This window comes from Channa argus, chromosome 18, assembly GCF_033026475.1.
Source record: "Channa argus isolate prfri chromosome 18, Channa argus male v1.0, whole genome shotgun sequence".
NCBI classification, from domain to species: Eukaryota; Metazoa; Chordata; class Actinopteri; order Anabantiformes; family Channidae; genus Channa; species Channa argus.
In genome coordinates this window covers 2,767,499-2,777,058 of record NC_090214.1, presented here as the reverse complement: position 1 = coordinate 2,777,058, position 9,560 = coordinate 2,767,499, and positions in this window count along the sequence as shown.

Genomic DNA, 9,560 nt, shown 5'->3' with positions numbered 1-9,560 from the left:
ACAGTTTTCTCCTCATATAAACACTTTTCAGGGTTATTGCGGACATTAAAAAAAACAATTTGCAAATGATTTATACAAAAAAAATGAAATGACCAAATGAAAAATGAACAGGAGATTTTCTCAGCGTTGCACAATGACTTTAACTGCTTTAAAAACACGCAGCTTAAACCTTTGTTTTTCATATGATCCCATTTTCAGATACACTGTGTTCATATTTTGGGTGATAAATAAAACATTTTAATTGTCCTGTGAGACATTTATAAGGACCAGCTGCAAATATGGTCCTGTACGTGTTTTGGGGTGTGTACCATTTACTTACTGTCCTATTTCAAAGGTTCCTTCAAATGCGACCTTGGTACCTACTTGCTCCAAAAAAAGAGGATCCTTCAAACCCAACATATCCCAGGATCCTTTGCATGCTCACAATGAAACAAGAGTGTGGTTAGGAGCCCTCAGAGCCCAAATAATTATAAAAAATGTTCGGACAAACCTACTCGAGAGGCTTCAAAACCTAAAGAACTTTTCATAGAAATGTTGTTACATGGTGTAAGTGACGTTCTCAAGTTAGCTGCTATAGCACTATGCTATAATTAATAAAGTTACATGAAATTATCATGTTACTTACTGTGCTGCTTGCTCAGCCACTGGGTTGGCAACATCAAACCGGAAAAAGTTACTTTATCCTATTGTCCTATTTTATTTTTGCCCTCTCAGTCTGTGAAGATCACATGTCTGCATCTCTGATCCCGTACAACTGAGACATGACCGACTTTGTAATCGAGAAATATGTAATAAATCATCTGCCATCTGAGTTCATTTCAAGATTTGTCAAACTTGGTCAAAATCGGAAAAGAAATCCACATTTGTAAATCAACAATTGAATGTGCAGTGTGAAAGGAACAACTTATAATGTAGTTCACTTCTGTTTTATTGTCTTTTAGCTCTTGTGTTTGGTTTTCCATCACAATGTTACTGTAGCAGAGAAAAAGTATCACGCTGTACATCAAATATAACCTACGTAAAAGTGTAATACAAAATTTGAACTTTTGATTTCAGTGAAGTCTTTTAAAAGCAATTTCAATGCATAAAAGGTACAATTTCATGACTACTAGGTACTTTGAATAAAGTGTACTAAAAAATGAATAATCAAATGCAAATGCATTAAACCAAGATGTTGCGAAATTCAGTGAACTGTTCCTTTTCGCAGTGCGGGATTCAGGTTTCTGGGCTGTAAAGCTAAACGAACCGCGTGCAAAATTGCAGCTCACGCTGCTAAAACTGCACCATTAACTGCACCATTGTCGCGGTCATTGAGCTTCTTTCCAAGCAGAAGGTTAAAGTAATAAAGAGTTGAAAAGGTCGGCAATCAGGTTGTCAGCTGTAACGACTGAAGAAGATGTTTGTCACAGGGAGTAAATCTTGTTGTCAACTTAACGAGTTTAGTCAGAATTAGCTGTTGTCTCATGACAGAGGTACAGCTGCAGCCAGGATTGGACTTCCAAAGGTCAAATACCAACCCTGTGTACAGATAATAAATTATACAAGCTAACCAAGTCACCTGAATTGTTCTACACTACGCGGACAAAAGTATACGGACGGCCCAACATTACAGCGGTGTGTGGCAGGAACCTGGCTGCAGGAACTTCCTTCCCTTCATCACCAAGAACAGGAAAGTGCTGTCACACCAACATGTAAAGCAGTGAACTTAAATAATTTTCTTAGAACCGCAGCAGTCACTAATTCACGGGAAGGGGAGATGTACACGTATGCACATACATTGGAGTTCAGCTTTTGTGTATTTTTAGCATTGAGTTTGTTCCATTGACCAGTGTTTGAAGCGGTTTTCAGATCTGTTTTTCAAGTAAGTGTAACAGTAACTCAGTGTGAAATTGATCTGTTACACGTAAGAATCCCGTGTTTAAAATTCAAAGGAGAACTGTGTAAGTTCAACCCATGCGTAGAATATGTCATTTGAAACCTTGACATCTGAGAGAAATTTGATTGTTTTTTTCTAAAATCGTGCTCATTTCACATTGTGCTCAACACATTTCAGGAAAGTTGGGACAGTGGTATGTTTTCCTCTGTGTCACTATTATTTTGAAAGTACTTTTTCCCCCGGCAGACCAGTTAAGCATTTTTTAAGACTCTTTTACTGCTGAGCCGCGCTGTTCAATATGTGCAGAATGTGGCTGATGGAGTTGCTGAAATAAGCAAGACCGTCCCTCAAGAAGACGTCTTGCGGATGTCAGCAGATGTTGTTCCATGACTTGTACCGTTCAGCATTAACGGCGTCTTCACAGATGTGCATGTTATCCAGGCCACATGCACTATCACATTCTGGCTTTTGAAATGTGCACTGATAACAAGCTAGACGGTTTCTTTCCTTTCTCAAATTTTTCCTCTTCGCCTCAGTCCATCATCAGATTTGTCAGTTTCAAAATCTGTACTATGTTCAATCAAAGATGAGTTTTTAATGATGTTAAGGTTTTTTTTCCATTTTACAGCGTCCAAAATTCAGAACACAGTCTCCAGCTACAGGAAGAAGGAGTCCTGCAACAGATGGTGTGGCCCCCACACTGATCAAAGAGTCAGCCTGGGAATTCATAAAGACACAAAAGACCAACTGAATCCAACTGAGACAAGTTCTCCGGGCACTTTTTCAATCTATGTGTGACAAAGAGACCTGGTGCTAATTTAAGGATCACTCACAGGTTTCTTCCCCAAAGTCCTTTGTTTCGAATCGTTTCACACAGGTAATAAATGTGACCGATCTGAAGTGCTGCAGTAGAAAGTTTACATGTTTGGACAGGGGGTCTTTGTACTCATTCAGGGTGGGGTTCGAGGGAATTGGGTTTAATAACATGAAAACACAGTGGGACTTTAACACGCCGCAGCCCCACCCCAGCCACCTTAATTACTTGTTGTGTGTGTCATTCACAATTCGCAGCGTATAAGAACTCAGAGAAAAACCAAACATTTTAGTCATGTGGTTGTGTGGCCATTTGTATTATACAGTATATTTGCAAAAATTGTTCTTTCTCAGATCTCTATAAAGGCTGAGGTGGATATTCAATAGACTTCCTCTAAGTGGAGTTCAGCTGCTGAAAAGCCTGAATCAAACTCTGTTCTGTTAAAACAGAAGCTGCTTTCTGAGGCCAGGTCTGCACCCTGCCCCCTCTTATATGTGGCTTCCTCAAAAAGCTGCCTGTGTGCCGCCTGCTGATTCTGGATAAGGTAAATATACGCTCGGCTCATTATGCCCCCTCCTCATGTTCAGCTCAGCAACAAGAACTGATGTGTAAGGCCCCTCTGCCAGGAGCCAGGGGAAGCATGAAACGCAAGCTCTGTCTGAGAGGTGGATGGTCGTCGAGGTTCAAACACAGGACAATAGCACAGAGACTTTGTACTGTGTATCTACTGACCTCACGTCTTTTTTAAAATATCAACGTGCTTTAAAATGTGTGTGATTCTTGATCACTTCATAGCCCCGCATGGCCCCGTGGATGGCAAAGACGGCGTGTTGCTCGCTGCTCCACCACTTTTATCCAGGAAATATCTCATCAAGTTTGCCTTTGGTACAGACATTCGTGGTCTGCAGAGGAGGAACCACTGAATAATAAATCTGACTTGAATAAATTATCTCATTAACTATTGAATCGATTGCTGTGACATTTTCTGCATACGTTGTCCGCCCCACATGGGAATTACAATAACTTTGTTCCTATACTTTTTATCTCATACTTTAATCAAGTCAAAATGTTGGCATTTGTGTGTATTAATTAATGTTTAGTATCTTAACAACTGTTGGATGATGGACAAAACAGTTGATCCAGACATGACCTCTGTTTACACGTTATCCACTGCATTTTTGCCTTTAAAGTCTTGAGCTCTATTCATTTAATTTTCTCTACTGTCTGTTTTCACACTGCGTGTTACTTTTAAGCAGTGCACAAACTCAATAATCAGGTGAAAATGCAAGTACTTGATGTACAAAATACGGCATAAAATGAACTTAAGTTCAAAAGTACAACTTATTTTAAGCCGTGTTAAATGTGATCCTGTTGGTAACATTAATCTGGCACCCTGATTTAGTTTTGTTCTACCAAATCTGGAACGGGTAACTGTGGATTTAGACTCAAATGTTCGAGTTCCCCTCAGGATGAATTATAGTGACTTCTGTATAACAGCTGTGTGTGTATCTCTAAATATCAATTGTTGCATGTTTCCTTATGTTTTCTTGCAATTATCTAGTCCTCAGTAGAAGTTGAAGAATGACATTTCCACGACTTTGTGCTAATCTTTATTATCCATAACATCCTTCGTCCTTTGTTGACCCATGACATCACTTCCACCACTATCATGTCTTTCCCACAGAGGGTTTTCAGCCGCAGGTACAGCTGTGGGTGAAGTGGGTGCCGCTGGGTCTCTCCTTATCTAACACTTTGTCTCCTGCCTCACATGTGTACGCTGAGATAGAGGCTGGGACAAAACTTATATCTCATCCCAAGAAGGAGTCCACTGTGTCACCCTCAGTCTTTTCTTCACTGTGGCCAGGTTCACTCCACACGTCCTTTGTATAGTAAAGATCGACACATCTAAAAAATGTGCACAAGAAAGTTTGTTATGTTGTTGACTTTTTAAATCCCGCTGAGAGAAATTTCTGACTCCTTTTTCCATGTGCAAATTAACAGCAGTGACAAATGTATGTGCAATTATTGCATATTTGTTAAAAGCCCATCAGCGTATCGAGCCACACCCAGCTGTAGAAGCTGATCTGCCCCAAGTGTGCTAAAGTATATAGCTGTAAAAGTGCTGGGTGTGACTGTTTTTGTGCAAATATGCTCTCTTGATATGGGTGAAAAGATGAGATAAAGTGACCTGGGAGGGTTTTATTCATGTTTATTCACTGATTTTCTAATAAAATGTGAACAGTGAATAAAACAAAAAGAGAACGTGTTTTTTTTTTTTTTTGCTTAGGTCAAGCAGTTTTTGATGGTTGTGCATTTAGTTTCAACACATGTCTGTGAGTTTAGTATAAGTTGAGTTTAGTTTTGTGTATGTTGTGTTTTTCATATCTGCAGCTTTTTGATTCTTGTCTTTAGTTTATGTACTGTTATACAGGTGGGTCCATATATATTTGGACAGAACGTTTTGGACAGTGGGCAGCACAGTGGTGGAGCAGTTAGCACTGCTGCCACGACCCTGGACAACAGGACAAGCGGTTACAGATAGAGACAGTGACACTACATTTACATTTTTCCTCTGTATACAACAGGAATCAGTAATGAATCAAGATGTTCTAGAAGTGCAGACTAGCAGCTTTAAGGGTTTGTATCATAAAGTAAACTGTGAATTTTAAAAGTCCACAGAGGTGAGCCAGACAGCACAGGCAGAACAAGAGGCCTCTGTGCGTTTTTCCTCTGGAGACACATGTTGGAGAACTCTGTCCAACCAGAAACACTCTGTTCTGTGTGTGGCTGGTTGGGCTTTTGTTTTTGTGCAGGTTTGGTGGATGTATTAATGTGTGCAGCTCTGTTCAGCTCTGTCAGTCTAAAAAGGCAGAACGAGCCATGTGGCACAGAAGTGAAAACGAAGTGGGCCAGTTGCTTCTCTATTCCACATATTCATAATATCCATAGAAATGAACATTTCGATGCTGTGTTGCCAGGTTTGACTGAGAGGAAACAGTAAAATCCGAGCATTAGACCAACCCGAATGGCACAAAAGTTGCAGAACACATTAGAGATAGATATATGTGTTAAGATACAAACTTGTCAAGCATAACATTTTGGCAACCTGTGCAATGTAATGCATAGTGACTCTGCCATGAATTCTACTTTTGCAAGGTTATAATTTTTTAAACACGTAGTAGAATGATCAACTTTCTGATATTTTTTTTAAACTAAAAACTGAGAAGGTATAACTTCATGGCAGAGCTACTGTATTGGATTACATTAAATTGCACAGGTGGTCATAATGTGTTTTCTGATCGGCGTATATCTCTACGCTTTCAATATTGTTCACTTAATTATATCATCTGTGCTTGAATGAGTTTTAAAGAAACTGACCCCCCTGGTATCAATGCATGAGGAAGTGCTCACATAATAATGGTTGTTCTTTGAATAATGCATCAGATGTCTTTATATCTCTGCAGACTGCCCAGGCAATGACCTGCCTCTGGAACAAAGCAGGAAGTCAATTCTCGCGTTTCATCTGTAATTTCCTCTGTGATGGACCTTCCTTTTGGAATAGACAATTCTTTTCATTAGCCAGCAGATGGTAGTAATGCAACCGCAAGGGGGCACAAGCCAGTGTCTTCTTGTGCCAGTCCCAAGTCTGGATAAATGCAGAGGGTTGTGGCAGGAAGGGCATCCGACGTAAAACACATGCCAAATCAAACATGCGAATCGTAACAAAGACTTCCATACCGGATCGGTCGGGGCCCGGGTTAACAACGACCGCCACCGGTGCTGTTGACCTACAGGGTACCGGTGGAAATTGGACTACTGTTGGTCGAAGACGAAGAAGAAGAGGAGGAAGGTGTGTTCGTAGGCAGAGAGAGAAGAGGAAAGCTAAGAATGTTGGACTGACAGTAGGGACTTTGAATGTTGGTACTATGACAGGGAAGGACAGAGAGTTGATTGACATGATGCAGAGAAGGAAGGTGGACATACTGTGTGTCCAGGAGACCAGGTGGAAAGGTAGCAAGGCTAGAAGCTTAGGAGCAGGGTTCAAGTTGTTATACTATGGGTCAGATAGGAAGAGAAATGGAGTAGGAGTTATATTGAAAGAGGATTTTGTGAGGAATGTTCTAGAGGTGAAAAGAGTATCAGACAGGTTGATGAGTCTGAAGCTGGAAGTTGAAGGGGTGATGTTCAATGTTGTGAGTGGTTATGCCCCACAGGTAGGATGTGAGTTAGAAGAGAAGGAGAAATTCTGGAGTGAGTTAGATGAAGTGATGCAGATCATCCCCAGAGGTGAGAGAGTGGTGATTGGTGCAGATTTCAATGGGCATGTAGGTGAAGGGAACAGAGGTGATGAGACTGTTATGGGCAGGTTTGGTTTCAGGACATGAATGCAGAAGGTCAGATGGTGGTTGACTTTGCAAAGAGGATGGAAATGGCTGTTGTGAACACTCTCTTCCAGAAGAGGCAGGAACATAGGGTGACGTACAAGAGCGGAGGGAGAAGCACTAAGGTAGACTACATCTTGTGTAGATGTTGTAATCTGAAAGAGATCAGTGACTGTAAAGCATTGGTAGGGGAGAGTGTAGCCAGACAACACAGGATGGTGGTGTGTAAAATGATGCTGGTGGTGAGGAAGATGAAGAGGACTAAGGCAGAGCAGAGGACGAAGTGGTGGAAGCTGAAAAAGGAAGAATGTCGTTTAGTTTTCAGGGAGGAGCTGAGACAGACTCTGGGTGGTTTGGAGGTGCTTCCAGATGACTGGACTACTACAGCTAATTTGATCAGGGAGACAGGTAGGAGGGTACTCGGTGTGTCATCTGGAAAGAGGAAAGCGGACAAGGAGACTTGGTGGTGGAACGAGGAAGTTCAGGAGTGTATACAGAGAAAGAGGTTAGCTAAGAAGAAGTGGGACACTGAGAGGACTGAAGAGAGTGGACAGGAGCACAGGGAGATGCAGCGTAAGGTGAAGATAGAGGTGGCAAAGGCCAAACAAAGAGCATATGAGGACTTGTATGTTAGGTTGGACACTAAAGAGGGAGAGGTGGATTTGTACAGGTTGGTCAGACAAAGAGATAGAGATGGGAAGGATGTGCAGCAGGTTAGTGTGATTAAAGATAAGGATGGAAATGTATTGACAGGTGCCAGGAATGTGATGGGAAGATGGAAGGAGAACTTTGAAGAGTTGATGAATGAGGAAAATGAAAGGGAACGAAGAGTAGAAGAGGTGACTGGTGTGGAGCAGGAAGTAGCAAAGATTAGTAAGAGTGAAGTGAGGAGGACGTTGAAGAGGATGAAGAGTGGAAAGGCAGTTGGTCCTGATGACAAACCTGTGGAGGTATGGAAGTGTCTAGGAGAGGTGGCAGTAGAGTTTTTGACTAGTTTGTTTAACAAGATCTTGGAGAGTGAGAGGATGCTGAGGACTGGAGAAGTGTACTGGTACCATTTTTTAAGAACAAGGGAGATGTGCAGAGCTGTGGCAACTACAGAGGAATAAAGCTGATGATCCAAACAATGAAGTTGTGGGAAAGAGTAGTGGAAGCTCGGCTAAGGGCAGAGGTGAGTATTTGTGAGCAGCAATATGGTTTCATGCCTAGAAAGAGTCCAACAGATGCAGTATTTGCCTTGAGGATGCTGATGGAGAAGTACAGAGAGGGTCATAGGGAGTTGCATTGTGTCTTCGTAGATTTAGAAAAAGCGTATGACAGGGTGCCGAGAGAGGAGCTGTGGTATTGTATGAGGACATCTGGAGTGGCAGAGAAGTATGTTAGAGTGGTGCAGGACATGTATGAGAGCTGTAAGACAGTGGTGAGGTGTGCTGTAGGTGTGACAGAGGAGTTCAAGGTGGAGGTGGGTCTGCATCAAGGATCGGCTTTGAGCCCCTTCTTGTTTGCTCTGGTGATGGACAGACTGACAGATGAGGTTAGACAAGAATCTCCCTGGACTATGATGTTTGCTGATGACATTGTTATTTGTAGTGAGAGCAGGGAGCAGGTGGAGGAAAATCTAGAGAGGTGGAGGTCTGCTCTGGAAAACAGAGGAATGAAGCTTAGCCACAGCAAGACAGAATACATGTGTGTCAATGAGAGGGACCCAGGTGGAATGGTGAGGTTACAGGGAGCAGAGGTGAAGAAGGTGCAGGACTTTAAGTACTTAGGGTCAACGGTTCAGAGCAACGGTGAGTGTGGAAAAGAGGTGAAGAGGCGAGTGCAGGCAGGTTGGAACGGGTGGAGAAAAGTGTCAGGTGTGTTGTGTTATAAGAGTATCAGCGAGAATGAAAGGAAAGATGTTCAAGACGGTGGTGAGACCAGCAATGTTGTTCGGCTTAGAGACAGTGGCACTGAAGAAAAGACAGGAGGCAGAGCTGGAGGTAGCAGAGCTTAAGATGTTGAGGTTCTCTTTGGGAGTGACGAGGATGGACAGGATCAGGAATGAGGACATCAGAGAGACAGCTCATGTTAGATGTGTTGGAGATAAAGTCAGAGAGGCCAGATTGAGGTGGTTTGGACATGTTCAGAGGAGAAACTGTGAATATATCGGTAGAAGGATGCTGAGGTGGGAGCTGCCAGGCAGGAGGTCTAGAGGAAGAGCAAAGAGGAGATTTATGGATGTAGTGAGGGAGGACATGAAGTTAGTTGGTGTGAGTGAAGAGGATGCAGAGGATAGAGTTAGATGGAGGCACATGATTCGCTGTGGCGACTCCTAAAAGGGAGCAGCCGAAAGGAAAAGAAGAAGAAGCCAGCAGATGGTAGTCATGTTACAGCTTTATTTAGAGAAAGGTTCAAACTGATTACACCAACAGACAGTTTTATTGTATGGTCATTTGAAGTTCTGCAGATCTACAGGATTCACACAGGGCTTTCTGCTGTACTTTAG